Genomic DNA, 12199 nt, shown 5'->3' with positions numbered 1-12199 from the left:
TCATGGGAACCTCTCAGCCAAGAGAAGCAGCCCTTGGAATGGTATTGAGGCCACGCATTGGGAGTGCACACAGAAGCATCATTTCACAAACAACCTAGACACTTTTCTTATCAGACACCTCCTCATCCATCTGCAGTAGAGTGTACATTTCCCTCATTGGACACATGAATCACCTCAGCACCCACCAAAGTGGAATGGAAGCAAGTCGTCCCTGATCCCAAGGGACTGTCTAAGATGAAGAAGGAGCTGTATCTTGGAAAATTCAATTTTATGTTCATAATGAGTTAATGAGCTTGCTCGAATATGATGAATTATTGGTCATGAGAAAGTCTTTGTTTTGACTTTAGTTGCCCAGAGAAGAATCAAGTTCATTTGTCATCTGATTTTAGTAGTTCACGGACAAGTTGCTCTTGTGTCTTGGTGCGAGCTTGCAGGTGCCTAAGATTGAAGAGACTGCCATCCGTGCGGTACCAGATGTAAACAGCGTCTTCATTGTTGAGGTCTTTCATGGCTTGTTTCAGCATCATGCTGAAGAAGATTGAAAAGAGGGTTGGTGCGAGAACGCAGCCTTGCTTCATGCCATTGTTAATGGAGAAGGGTTCAGAGAGCTCATTGCTGTATCTGACCCGACCTTGTTGGTTTTCGTGCAGTTGGATAACCATGTTGAGGAACTTTGGGGGGCATCCGAGGCGTTCTAGTATTTGCCAAAGCCCTTTCCTATTCACAGTGTCGAAGGCTTTGGTGAGGTCAACAAAGGTGATGTAGAGTCCTTTGTTTTGTTCTCTGCACTTTTCTTGGAGCTGTCTGAGGGCAAAGACCATGTCAGTAGTTCCTCATTTTGCACGAAAGCCGCACTGTGATTCTGGGAGAACATTTTCAGCGACACTAGGTATTATTCTATTTAGGAGAATCCTAGCAAAGATTTTGCCTGCAATGGAGAGCAGAGTGATTCCCCTATAGTTTGAGCAGTCTGATTTCTCGCCTTTGTTTTCAGTACAACCAGACAAAACAGCATTTTCCAGTCCCCAATGCAGAACAGTGCAAACATACAACATATGCACATCCAGACAAACAACACATATACACAGTGCATTTGTACATACGTTAAAATAAATATTATTAATAAATAGTAGAATCACAAAGAGTCATTTTGGCAGTCATTTAGAAGTCTCACTGCCCATGGGAAGAAGCTATTCCTCAGCCTGGTGTTTCGGGCTCTTATGCATCTGTATCTTTTTCCCGATGAGAGCAGCTGAAAGATGTTGAGTGCGGGATGGTAGGGGTCCTCCTGATTTTGTGAGGCCTTTTTAAACAAAGATTTCAATGAATCAAATAGATGTTGGTGGTGAGACCCCAGTGATCCTCTCCGCCACTTATATGGTCCTTTGGATTGAACTCACATCCATTGCTCTAAAGCAGGGTTTCCCAAACTTTTTCTTTCGACTCACTTACCACTTTAAGAAATTCCTAAGCCATAGGTGCTCTGTGATTAGTAGAGGGATACTTAAGGTGGGATGTGAATGGAAAGAAAAAGTTTGAAAACCACTGTTTTAATTATATCTAATTGACTCATTATGGCACAGTTTCATAGCTCCAAAGGAAATGGATCAATGACAATTTTCCTCAAGCAAGATATTTAATTAACAATTGGGTCTGGAGCAATGATTCTCAACCTTCTCACATCCCACCTTAAGCAATACCTTGCACAGAGCACCTATGGCATAAGAATTACTTAAACTGATACGTGAGTGGAAAGAAAAAGTTTGGGAAACCCTGCTCTAAAGGAACTGTACCTCACTGTGATGCAGCCAGCCAGGATACTCTGAATAGAGCTCCTGTAGAAAGTTGAGAGGATGGCGGCCGGTAGACTTGCCCACCTCAGTCTTCTAAGGAAGTGTAGTCTCTGTAACACCTTCCTGATAAGTGAGGAGATGTTTTGTGTCCAGGATAGATACCTTCTTAATAGACTCTGAGGAATCTGGTGCTCTCCACTCTCTCCACTACCGAGCCGTTAATATGTAGTGGAGGGTGGTCAACCCTGGTCCTCCTGAAGTCCACAATCATCTGTTTTATCTGGTCAATGTTGAGACTCAGGTTGTTAATCTCAACACACTTCACAAGATTTTCCACCTGTTCTCTGTATTTTGACTCATCGTTGTTGCTGATGAGGCCAACGATTGTTGTGTCATATGCAAACTTGATGATTCTGTTGGAGCTGGATCTGGCGATACAATCGTGGGTCAACAGCACGAACAGGAGCAGACTGAGCACCAGTGTTCAGCGTGATAGTGCTTGACGTTCTTCTACGAACCTGGACAGACTCATGTTTCCATTAAGAAGTCTCTGCCAGGACAGCATCTGCGTTAAGATTGTATTAAACATTGAGCTGAAGTCAATGAACAGCAGCCTGGCACATAAGGCCTCGTTCTCCTGGTGGTCAGAACAAAATGGAGGGACAAGACTATAGCATCGTCAGTGGAATAATTCTGTCTGTAGGCACATTGAAATGGGTTCAGTATCTCTGGGAGGTGGGTTTTGAAATGTTCTGTTATCACCAGAAAGAAATTCATAATGGTGGAGGTCAGTGCCACTGGACAGTGGTCATTGAAGCCTGTTGCTGTCACCCTCTTTGGTGCAGGATGATTCTGGATGCCTTGACATTGCTGTAAGGATTCCGCCAATATCCTGTTGTAACTTTGATGTAAGCCAAGGAGAAATTGAATAAATAGGATTTTATGCTAGGGAAGCCATTCCTGACCTTTTATCGGCTATGACGCCCCCGCCGCCCCCCGCCCCCCAACCAAACCAGGATTCTGCTGAAAGTTTGTGGATCCCCTTCCCTGTGATTCAGTCAAGTTTTATTTTCTCCCTTATCTCGCTCCTACCAACTACATGATTCTTTTTTAATTATGTGATGTGAAAAGAGAAAAAAAACTTCTACTTAAATGTGCTGAGGGCCCCAGGGTGGCTGTAGGCCCTCCCGTTGAGAGTGGCTGACATGGTTTGCATTCATCTTTTATTAATATTGCTGCAGAAAATTGAGCTTGCCTGAGCCAAGTTTGAAATTGCAACAGTAAAGTTTGGGCATGACCCAGTTCAAAACAATTACCAAAATGAGACATTGTTGCATCTACATTGGGAGTATTTTGCAGATGCATCCCTCAAGTATTCCTTCTTCTGAGTCTAACAATATTACAGTAAACAAAATATGATCATGAACTAGATTTTATTAACACAGATGTTTGTATGACCAACAAAGGAATAAATTTAAACAGTCTCTCAGTTGTGGAAATGCATCACATATTTGACATATTTTAAAAGGCCATTACTCTTCCTGTATGGTTGTTTGCCTAATTATGTTCAGTTTTATTTGATCAGAATGTGTTTTATGATTATGTGGTTTCTCTTTTTTTAAGCTTTCAGGCTGTGACAGAGTATTTAGAGGTGGTTTGGGAGGAATTATTGAAGCAGCTTGCACACACCCATTTTAAAACACAGAATATTTGCAGGAATTTTGCAGAATGCTTTTTGCAGGAGGCAACAAAGTATGGACAGCAGCTTGCCTGGGGGAGCATATAATCTTTGCAGGCAGGAGGAGAACTGTTTTGCTCTCAGAGGGAGGGTGTGAAACAGAGAGAGGAGTCACAGAAATTATTTCCAGAAGGACAAGCTGGCAAACTTTGGAAGGCTGCCTGGTCGAAGGAGAAGACTGGCGATCTGAAAGGAGACCTGAAAGAAAGAGGATCATCTGGAGAACCCTGAAGAGGGCAAGTTTCATCAGCAAGACTGATTGAGAAGGAATCAGTTGTGGATGTCCTGGAAAAGGAAACCAGCAAGAACCCTCGTGAGTGGTAACCAAGACTGGTGAACTTTGTTAATGCTAACTTCTGTGCCCAGTACAAGAATTGCCTGCAACCAGTGAGATTGGATTGTGATCTAAAGAACTTTTCTAATCTTAAATATACATTACACACACTTGCGCTTAGTATTAGAGGGGGATTAAGTAGTTAGGTAGGTTAAGTAATAAGTTAAAGTTCAATTCTGTTTTCTTGTTCAAATATAATTAAAAACTATTTTTGTTTAAGTAACCCTGTGTTGAGGTGAATATCTATTGCTGCTGGTGTTTGGGGTTCTCTGGACTCCATAACATTTTATGGGGGTCATCGTTTAGGATTTGAACATTGCAATTTGATAATTTATTCGTTGATTGGGTTTTTTTTTCCAATCTATTGTGTCTGGAATTTTTGCAAGCTATTTTTGCAAGCTGGTGCCTGGGAAAACAGCAGCAATGGAAGTTGATACATTTTTGTTACAACCATGGGCCTGCAGAGCATGAGAAAAGAGGAAATGATGGCTATATTTTAGGCACTGAAAATTGCTGAAGTTAAATATTGGATGAGAAAAGTACAAATACAGAGGATTATAGTGAAATATTATATGTGAAGGAAAACTTGTTGAGGAAGACTTAGAAAATTTTCCAGAGTTTTTTGAATTGCAATTGGAATTGGAGAAATTGAGTGTGCAAGAAGAAAGGGAGAAATGTCATTTTGAGTTGCAGAGACAACAATATGAAGCTGAAAAACAGAGCAGAGACTGAGAGATAGAGGAAATAGGAGGCAGAAGAAGCTGAAAAGGACAGACAGTTTCAATTAGAAAAGTTAAGAATGAAGATAGAGAAAGGTAAGAGAAATGAGGCTGTAACTACTGGGGAGAGGTTTTTGGCTCGTAGAGAGGTAAATCTAGTGCTTCCTTTTGATGAGGGAGAACCACAGGTTCCAGCTAAATTTTTTAGAAATACTGAGGCTGCTCAATCATTGTTGTTAGAAAGTGTTTTGACTGTGAATCAAAGGACTAACACAGGAGAGACAACTTTGATTAAAGGTGTTGGAGGTGAGGTGGAGTCAATATCGCTTCATAAAGTTGTGCTAGATTCAGAATTAGTCAAAAGATCTGTTGTAGTAGGAGTAATTCCAAAGTTACTCATGCAGGGTGTCTCGTTTTTGTTGGGGAATGATTTGGCAGAGGATAAAGTTGAGTCAGTTTTAAGATTGACAAATCGGCCTAGTAAGGATGTGGTTAGAGATGATGGTGAGATATATCCTGCATGTGCAGTAACTAGGTCTGTGACTAAGAAAATGATGACAGCTGAAGAAGATCCAGTTGATAGAGATTTGCCCAGTACTTCTGAAGTACTTTTGAAAGAGCAGAGTCATTGTGAGAGTAAAGATTTCTCTTTGTCAAGGAAAGAGTTAATTCAGCAACAGAAAATAGATGCAGATCTTATTACCTTAAGGGAGAAAGGAGTAAATGAACAGGAGAGTAAAGAAATGGCTTGTGGATATTACTTAAAGGGTGAAGTGTTGATGAGAAAATGGAGACCTCCTGATATTCCTGCTAATGAAAAGTGGGGAGTGATTCATCAGGTGGTTGTTCCTAGAAATTACTGGAAGGAAATGTTAGATCTAGCCCACAGTACACCTTTGGGTGGTCAACTTTGTGTAAAGAAAACCACGAATAAGATATTGAAACAATTTTTCTGGCCTGGTTTGAGGAAGGATGTTGTAAATTGGTGCCGGACATGTTACGTTTGTCAGGTTGTGGGGAAACCTAACCAGGGTCCTCCCGTGGCTTCATTACAACCCATTCCTGTTGTTGGGAAACCTTTCACTAGAGTTATTGTAGACTTTGTAGGTCCCCTGCCGAAAACTAAGTCAGATAACAAGTATTTATAAACAATTATGTGTGCAGTGTCGAGATTTCCAGAGGCTATACCACTGAGAAATATTAAAGCCAAAACGGTGGTAAATGCTCTGGAAAGATTTTTCAGTGTTTGGACTACTGAAAGTGATCCAGAGTGATCAAGGATCTAACTTTATGTCTGGATTGTTTCAACAGTTAGTTTATGTGTTGGGCATAAAACAGATCACTTCAACTGCGTACCATCCTGAAACTCAGGGAGCTTTGGAAAGATTTCACTCTACTCTTAAAAATATGATGAGAGTTTACTGTACGGAGAATGGAAAAGATTGGGATGAAGGTATTCATTTATTGTTGTTTGCATCAAGGGAGGCTGTGAAGGAGTCATTAGGGTTCAGCCCTTTTGAAATTGTGTTTGGGCATCAAGTTAGAGGACCTTTAATGTTGATAAAAGAACAGTGGGTTAATGAGGATCTACAGTTGAATTTGCTAGATTATGTTTCTAAATTTAAGGATAAGGCTACATAAAGTGTGGACTTTGCCTCAGGGTAAAATGAAGCATTTATTTGATATGAAAGCTCAGGTGAGAAATTTTAAGACAGGAAGTTTTGATTTTGTTTCCAACACATGACAATCCTTTGAAAGCTAGATTTTCTGGACCATGCACAATTAAATCAAAACTGAATGATGTTAACTATGTTGTTAACAATCCAGATAGAAGGTATAAAACACAAGTTTGTCACATAAATACGTTGAAACTTTATTACGCAAATAAGGGTAGTGGAGAACAATCTGTATCAGAGGTGTTGACTGTTGACAGAGTGGAGGAAGTGGTGGATCATAAGATTATGGAAAGAGAATCTTGTGAGGGTAACCTTAAAGAAACCATGTGTGCCTGTCTAGCTCAACAATTTTGGAAAATTTGGAAGAAAAGTTAGGCCATCTTAAGTTACAAGAGCAGATGCAGTTGAAAGAATTACTTTTGAAATACACTAATTTGTTCCCGGATGTTCCATAAAGGACATCAGTGATTTACCATGATGTAGATGTTGGAGAAGCAAATCCCATAAAACAGTACCCATATAGAATAAACATTCAAAAGAGTAAAATCGTGGATCAGGAGGTGGAATATATGTCGAGGAATGATCTTCAAACTCAGATTGAAGTTCTCCTTGTATTTTGGTACCAAAACCAGAGGGAACTGTTAGGTTCTGTACGGATTATAGGAAGGTTAATGCAGTAACTAAAACAGATGCTTATCCTATTCCGAGAATAGATGACTGTATTGATAAAATTTGAAAAGCTAAATTTCTTACGAAGTTGAATTTGTTGAAGAGTTACTGGTGTGTGCCTTTAACTGAAAGGGGAAAGAATATTTCAGCTTTTGTAACTCCATGCGTTTATACGAGTATAACGTGTTAACCTTTGGCATGAAAAATGCCCCTGCAACATTCCAGAGGATGATTAATTTGGTGATCCATGGGTTAACTCATACAGATGCTTATATTGACGACTTGGTCACAAAAAGTGACACATGGGAAGAACATCTAAGGCAACTGGACAAATTGCAAGATTATCTAAAGCAAACTTAACTGTTAATTTAGCAAAGAGTCAATTTGTAAATGCCACAGTAACATACTTGGATTATGTAGTTGGCCATGGCAAAGTTGCACCTATTCAAGCTGAGGCGAATGCAATTTCTGAGTTTCCTTAATCCCAATGGCAAGAAAGCAGTGAGAAGGTTTTTAGGAATGGCAGGATATTGCAGGAAATTTTACTCAGGTTGCTCTTCCTTTAACCAATCTTTTGAAGAAAGGGGAGAAATTTGTGTGGACTAAAGATTGTCAGGCAGCGATAGAAAATTTAAAGGAGATGCTGAGCACGCTTTTTTGAGGTGTGCCTATGTTGATTGTCAGTGAGGAGGTGACGCTGTTTCCAATTTGTACTGACTGTGGTCTTCTAATGAGGAAGTCAAGAATCCAGCTGCAGAAGGAGGTGCCAAGGCCCAAGTTTTAAAGCTTGTGATCAAGAAATTAATATCCAAGGAAGTCTACTTTCAAAAGCAGCCAATAAATCTCTAACATTTTACTGAACCTAATGGGTTTATAATATTGCAGTCATAAGAATATGTGAAAAAAAGAATTTTAAACATTGTGCCTCAGGTACTTGTTTATCTTCTTGGACCATCAAGGCAAGGAACTTAATTAACCACAGTCTGACATGCTTGGTCTGCATTGTGTCCAGGTAATTACAGGTATAGTGATCCCAAGGGTCAGTCCTGTACTTCAGCTAGCTGAATATATTATACGCTTTCACATTAAGTCTTTAAAAACAATTGAGGAAATTTGAGCAAACTGCAGCTTGGGTTATAAACTTAATAATTTTTTTGTAATTAATAAAATAAAGCAATGTCATAAACAAATGTACCATTTGGTACAGTCAGAACAATAAGTTTCGACAGACTTTGTTATTTTTGCCAATTAATAAGTAACATTTGAGCCACTTATATTAAAAAAAATCCTTAATTGAAAATGAGAGATTCAGGAGAAATGGTTTATCCAATAGATGTGAATATTGTTTGGCATTTAACGCCATCATCCCCTCACAACTGATCAGCAAATTCCAAGACCTGGGACTCAACACCCCATTGTGTAATTTGATCATGGATTTCCTCACCTTCAGGCCCAGACAATCAGTGAGGTTGGTAAGAACTGATTCTGAACATCTCCTCCACAATCTCCATCGGTACTGGAGCATCACAGGGCTGCGTTCTAAGGCCACAGTCACACCTCCGACTCTATGACTCTTTGCGGCAATAACACCATCTAAAAATTTGACTTGGTTGGGATCTCCAAATTTGCTTCTAGTTTCTTTAAAAGGGCAACAGCACAGATGAGTCCCGTTCACTACAATAAGAAGGTTAGAACTAGAAGCACCTAAAGAGTTAATTAGAAGGAGTCATGTAAGAATAATAGAAGTCTTTTTTTTAAGATACAGGATGAGTTTATGTTCTTCCAACTTTTGTGGAAAAACTTTCTCGACATGACTTGCCACCACCAGTCCCCTCTTATACCCTGTACAATCAGCTCTGCTCTCCGAGCTAACATACATGTTTGTGACCTATTGCCCCTGAGTGCTCAGACCGTGCAGGAAGCTGAAGAAAAGTGCTGAAATGCAGCACAATCCAAAGACTACAGTTACCTGTTGCAATCACACTAAAGAACATCAGAGGGGATATACTTCCAATGCAAATTAAAATATTTAAATTCATATAGAACTGCAAATCAAAGTCATAAGACAGTTGGTATACAAAATTGAGCTACACATAGAAGTAGATTTGAATAGAATTTCAAATGTAGTTCAACTCACCTCATCTGCGAATTTCAGCAGGTAGAAGCTTGTGTATTAGTTATAGAAACCAGAGATTTACAGTGTAAAATATTCATCACACTGCAGCATATATACGTATGCACAAATGTACATCTAAGAACTGCGTGTATCATGTGGTGTGGCTTTTATGCTTTGCAAATTTAGCAGTTAGAGGATATTATTGCAGTATCTGTGACACAATTTTGAATCCTGTCCTGTCTGTAAGGAGCTTGTACATTCTCCCTAGGTCTGCGTGCGGGCTCCATTTTCCACCCACCCTTCAAAGCATAAGGTTAATTGGGTGTAATTGGGCAGGATGGGTTTCATGGGCGAACAGTATCTTTTGCCATGCCGTGTCATTAAAATAAAATTAAATTAAAGTTATCACAAGCACTGCTTGAGATAGAAAACTGATTGCCTTCAACAAACAATGTAGGAGCTCTATCCTTACTGGTTGCATTCCAGAGAAACCACTAAAAAGACAACAAATAGATTAACATCATCAAGTTTGGGATTTGGTGCTCAAGGGAATTAAGGGCAGTAATTAGATCTAAAGTAGGGAAAAGTAGTAGAATCATCAGATGGCAGAGGCAAGATTATGATGATTGAGCTTCAAAAAAACACAAGGCCTCAGCCATTTGGTCCATAAGCTGAGGTGTTCTTCATGTTCTGGAGTGCAAACATCATATGGAAAGGGGAATAGAGAAAGTGGAATGAAATACTGTGCTCAATATATGTAACATGTATCAGCACTATGGCGGCGCTACAACTCCCAAGAGGCATCAGTGTGTGGTGACGTCAGCGCATGTCGAGCGTGTGATTCTGGCTTTTAAAAGGGTAATGGAAAGTAAATCCACTTGATTCACTCTAGAAATGTCTTGTGGGGTTTTTTTGTAGTGTCCACTGCGACTCCAGTGGCCACAAACATTCTAATGAGTTTAGTAGCTCCGCAACTCATAGATGAGGACTCCGTGAAGATATTGCAAAAGCTGAAGAAACATCTTTCCTCGTGCCTTTTTTCTGATTTATACATTTGGCATATGCAGATAGGAAACAAAAGCAACTGGTGGTCAATATGTGATCAGGCTAAAGTCACTGATAGCAAGATCATTTGGGATGTCGTCAAACTGATGAGAAAGTTCTGGTGAAACAGTTTGATATGGTGGAGTTAATGTTGGAGGGGGACTGCCAGCTGTCCTCTGTCATGGAGATGTTCAAGAGTAGCAGTAATCTTTGCTGGTTGTGTGCTTCTGGAGTGCATACAGCAACGGGTCAAAAGAGGGAAGTAATGGTCGCATCCATTTCTTTGACCTCATCAACAGGAAGTGACTTCAGCAGGTAAATCTTGGGTGATACAGCCTGACAGACTAGAAACACTCATGCAGTTGTGGTGGTGTACAACCAGAGAGAGATGCTCCACAGATTTAAGACAGATTTACAGGGCAACACCAAAGATCAATTATTTCATTGTAGCCATCGCTGCTATCTGGAGCACAGTCATAATTATGCCACTGTGACTATAAATAATCTTTTTGATGAAGATGGAGATTAACAGATCAGTTGTTAATGGGTCACAACATCCAGCAAAAAATTGTTCAGTGAAATGCTGCACTGGTGAGCTGCAGAACTATTCTGTGTGTTGAAGCAGCAGCTACACCTGCTCCTGAACGAACACACACAACCAGACGGGTTGAGCTGAGGGAGCAGACTAGTTTATTGCAGGTTGCTGGGTTGCACTTATACTCCCAGCCCGGACCTGGCTGAGAACCGCGCTGGAGGGTGCTGACGTCACCGGAGCATCACGTAGTCTCCCAGCGTAGGCTTCTGAGCCCCGTGCTGGAAGGAAGGGAAACCCCCAATGGCGCCATTTTAGCCAGCTGCCACACCGCGTGGCTTATAAGAGGGGCCGGTTCCACTGCCTAGTGGTGAGACGTCACACAGCCCCCTCCCCCCCCCAGAACCAGCACCAATGTCCTTTTTTGCCATGCAGCCTCGCTTCTTGGGCTGGGCTACGACAACGGGCTCGGTGGGATTGAGGTGCGCTGGCTTCAGCCTGTCCACGGTAAACAGCTCCCACCTGCCACCAATGTCCAGCGTGAATGTAGAGCCAGAACGCTGTACAACCCTGTACGGCCCCTCGTACGGTCGCTGCAGAGGTGCCACGGTTGAGCCCCACCGAACGAAAATGTACTCCGTGGAAAGCAGTTCACTGGGAATGTGAGACGGGTGGGTGCCATGCATGGGCGGTGGTAGGGGTTCGTATGAGTCCAAGCGTGCCCTAACGTGAGGAAGTAGTTCGTGTGGTGACCTCTGGGGATTGTGAGGTGCGTTGATGAACTCACCAGGTAGTGCCAGCGGCGCACTGTAGACCAGCTCAGCTGATGACGCCTGCAGATCTTCCTTGGGAGTGGAGCAGATGCCCAGGAGCACCCAAGGCAGTTCGTCTGCCCAGTCAGGACTGGTGAGGCGGGCCATGAGTGCCAACTTAAGGTGGCAGTGCAGACATTCGACCAGTCCATTGGCCTGCAGGTGGTAGGCCGTGGTGTGGTGTAGCTAGATCCCCAACCTGTTGGCGAGCTGTGCCCAGAGTGCAGATTGAACTGGGCACCCCGATCGCAGGTGAGGTGACCTGGGACACCGAACCGAGCGACCCAACTATGCAACAGTGCTCGGGAACAGGAGTCGGTGGAGGAGTCTGGCATCAGGATCACCTCGGGCCAGTGAGTGGTGCGGTCCACCATTGTAAACAGGTAAGGGCCTGAGGATATCCACGTGAATGTGGCTGAACCATTCCTGGACGCACTCGAACTCCTGTACGGGTGCCTTGGTGTACCTGTGCACCTTGGACATCTGGCAAATGGGTGCATGTTCTGGCCCAGCACGTGATTTGCTTCCACAGCCCATGCTATACGAACCGTTCTCCCACTATCCGGACCGTGGACCTGATGGACGAATGTGAAAGGTCGTGGATGTGACGGAAAACCTGCCCGTGCCACTGCTGGGAAACCACTGGCTGCGGGATGCCCATGGAGATATCGCACAGGATGGTGCCTTTGCTGCTTGGAGTTGGGAGGTCTCGGAACCGCAGGCTGGTTATGGCGGTCTTGAAGGCCCTCGTATCCTCATCAGACTT

This window comes from Narcine bancroftii, chromosome 4 (genome assembly GCF_036971445.1).
Source record: "Narcine bancroftii isolate sNarBan1 chromosome 4, sNarBan1.hap1, whole genome shotgun sequence".
In the NCBI taxonomy this organism is placed as follows: domain Eukaryota; kingdom Metazoa; phylum Chordata; class Chondrichthyes; order Torpediniformes; family Narcinidae; genus Narcine; species Narcine bancroftii.
The sequence above is the reverse complement of the archived record's forward strand: the minus strand, read 5'-3'. Positions refer to the sequence as shown.